The sequence below is a fragment of the Sorex fumeus genome, unplaced genomic scaffold, assembly GCF_029834395.1.
Source record: "Sorex fumeus unplaced genomic scaffold, SorFum_2.1 ptg000030l, whole genome shotgun sequence".
Lineage (NCBI taxonomy): Eukaryota > Metazoa > Chordata > Mammalia > Eulipotyphla > Soricidae > Sorex > Sorex fumeus.
The window spans coordinates 13,096,210-13,099,894 of record NW_026606087.1 but is presented as its reverse complement, the minus strand read 5'-3'; positions in this window follow the sequence as shown (position 1 = coordinate 13,099,894).

The window sequence follows — 3,685 nt, the reverse complement described above, 5'->3', positions numbered from 1 at the left end:
CACAGACTGCTTGCTCTTCTGGGTCTACTCTCACACTGGGATGATTCCCTTGGCTTCCCTTAGGGCTCCTAATGATGTGGCTGCTGGCCCCATTGGTCTGGAACTTAGGAACTTATTCAGTCTGTTGTTACTCCAACAAGGAACCATGGAGTACAAAGCATTTGCTACACAATATATCAGATAAATGTGTATTGTAATTAACCACTGCTTGATAACATACTGTTGCTTCATACTCATGTTCTTTCATTTTGTTATCTAATACATTTATGTTCTTAATTTTTTGTGTTTTTTCACTAATATAAAGTTCTACCAGCAGTGCATCCAGAATTCTGGGTCCAGCTCTGAGAATTCTGCCTTTATCTTGAAACACCAAGATTCAACTTTTACTATCAGTATTCTAATGCAGTGTGTCACTATCCAACCAAAGTTTATTTATGTTAAGCACTATAAGATTAACACTCTCAAATCTTCTCAGATAGGATCAACTCATTCAACAATAATGAGAGCTGTTTATATTGAGCACTACATTATAAATACCATAAGTAATGATCTATCTCCACTCTTCTTTTCCATAAAACATAGTTCCCAATTCTCAGATACACAGATGCATGGGTCTTTCAGGTCAACTAGACTGTGAGCTAATGAGTTTTTATGGTAATTTATAGTTGACTTCAGTACAATTTAGAGGCAGCATGCATTCTAAATTCTATCCTACCATGTTTCTAGGAAAACAAATGACGAGGTAATTTTTGTTATTGAAGTTTTTTTCTATTTTTTTCACATGAATATTCAACTTTCCCATAGCCATCTACTAAAGTCTATCATTTTCCAATTGTTCTTGGTACTCCTGTCAATGATTATTTTGTTTTGTGTACCTAGGAATTTATTTCTTTGTTTCCCATCCTCTTTGCCTATACATCTTCAGTCATATAAATATTCTACTTTTTTGATTACTAAAGCTTTGCAGTACTGTTTGAGTAGGATGCTCTGATTCCACCTGGTTCTGGTTTTTCTTGAGAAACTTTTTTTTTAGATGTAGCTGCTTTTACATTGTCCAATCACAAAAAATTACTTGGAAGTTTAAAATTTTGGAAAATAGTTAGGCTGTCCAAAACAATAGCATCCTAGAAACCTGGGTTTACTCATGGTTTTAAAAGGTTGCAATGTTCGGTGAATGGTTTTTGTTTTTTGTTTTTTGTTTTTTAATTTTATTGGATCACCATGAGATAGTTACAAGCTTTCATGTTTTGGTTATAATCACTCAATGATCCAACAACCCATCCTTCCACCAGTGCACATTCCCCACCACCAATATCCCCAGAATACCCCCTCTTTCCCACCCTCCCCCTGCCTCCATGGCAGACGTGATTCCCCATACATCTACTTTGGGGCATTATGGTTAGCAATACAGACCCTGAGAGGTTACCATGTTTGATCCTTTATCCACTTTCTAAACATGCAGTTATTGGTATGAGTAGAACTTCCATTTTTTGTTCATGACAATACCAGTAGTCGTATAGCTCTAGGAATTTTTAATTTTCTTCAATGCAATTCAATTTTTTTCATATACAGTGTACAAAATGTCTTTTCCAGTAGTAATATCTTTTCTGCCATATACTATTACATTTATTTCAATCTTTTCTAACATCCTTAATTTTTTGGTAATCTGTTAATTTTATCCTTTTAAAAGTTGCTCTTGGGGCTGGAGCAATGTACAGTGGAGAGGGCGTTTGTTTTTCATGTGGCTGACCTGGATTGGTCTTCCCAGAACCGCCTGGAGTAATCCTGAGCATTGCTGGGTGTGATCGAAAGAGGAAAAAAAATTGCTCTTAGTTTCACCAAACTTTTTTTTTTATTTTTATTAGTGAATTACTGGTTTTGGCATATTGAATGCACAACGATAGCTTGTGAGGCTCTGCCATGTGGGTGGAATACTCTTGATAGTTTGCCAGGCTCTCTGAGAGGAATAGAGGCTTTTAGGGTGGCCTCTAATCACCCTTGTAGGTGTTTCTATGGTTCAAACCATATTTGAACCCTATCAAATGTGGTATGGCAATTTTGGAAGATGGATATTAAGTGTTTTATAATGTGTCAGCACAAAGTGGCCACGTGGTCTGGAAAGCATCCTGGAGCGTGGCAGCAGCTGGGTAGTGGAGGTAGTGGAGTTAGTAGAGGTCTTTCAGTGAGGTATTTATCTGATTGCGGTAGGGGTAGGATGGGTCTTCTGTGCACAATCCAGTCCCTGGGTCTCTGGCAGTTGGTGGAAGCAGACAGGGCAGGGTAGTGTAGGGCTCCTGATTTTAATCCCTTCATCACCTATGGTTTGTGGGAGCAAGCAGAGAATTTCTGTCCCTGGGTCCGTTGAGCCTGGATACTAAGGTCTCAGAAATCCGCTTATCTTGTTCTGTAGGGCTTCAGTCATGCTTGAGTCTCGGCCCTACCATTCGGAAAGCGTTCTGGATCGTGGCGGCAGCTGGGTTGTGGAAGTAGTGGAGGTAGTGGAAGTAGTGCAGTAATTACAATGGTTCTCATTCCCCTGACCCTGAAGGCATCACCAATATGGCAGCGTTGAGAAGGAAGAGGAAGGAGAGGCTGATAAAATCTCAAGGCCAAACTAGGCTGCCAAAATGAAGGAAGACAAAAATGATTGTCTGTACTTTCAATGCACGTATACTAGCATTGGATGCACCCATAGAGGACCTGATGGTACAAGTGCGAAAGATCAAGTACGGCATCATTGGTCTAACTGAGACAAGAAGGCATCAATCACATCACGCTGTTCTTGACACTGGAGAAGAAGTGTTCCTCAGAACATACGAGAAAAGAGGCATCGGAGGCGTTGGTGTCCTTGTCAACATGAACTTGGCCATGAGCATTGATTCATTTGAATGCCTAACAACCCGAATCGGATGTTTACACTTGAATAGATGTGGCTCACTGCTGGCAGTTTCTATCTTCATTGACTACACACCAACATCCAATTATGATGAAGGAGAAATTGAGAAGTTCTACATGGAGCTGGAGAAGTTCTATAAAGAAGACCACATCTTCTACAAGATCATTGTGGGTGATTTTAATGCCAGAAGAACTCCACATCAGGACCCATGGCATAGAATGGAACGAACAGGGTGAGAGACTGTCTGAGTTCATTATGTTGACCAAGACCATCCATGGTAACTCACAGTTCCAGAAGGCTAATTCTAAACGTTGGACATGGGAGTCTCCCGGTGGATGGTTCCACAATGAAATAGACCACATCATATTCAATTGATGGTTTTGCCTGACTGATGTCACTGTTGTCCCAAAATTCCAAACGGGATCAGACCACCATCTCCTTCGTGCAAAATTCTACTTCACAGAGTGGGAAGAAAGAGCTGCAAAGTTTAAGAAGAGAACTCCCAGAATGACCACCAACTTGGAGCTCTTTGGCACTATTGCTGCAACATGGGAAGATGCCATTGTTGACAACATTGGTGAGGAATACAATCGACTGGTACAGCACCTCCATTATTCTGCGAGGAATGCCAAGAGAGATAGCCACAAAAAAAAGCCTGTCTTTGAAAACTCTTGAGCTTATTTGCTAACGTGGTTTGGCACATGCCTCAGGCAAACACAAGTGAATGTCTGAGCTTGCAAAGCAGTGCAGAGATGTGATCAAGGAAGACCTCAAAGAGAGAAGAGCAGA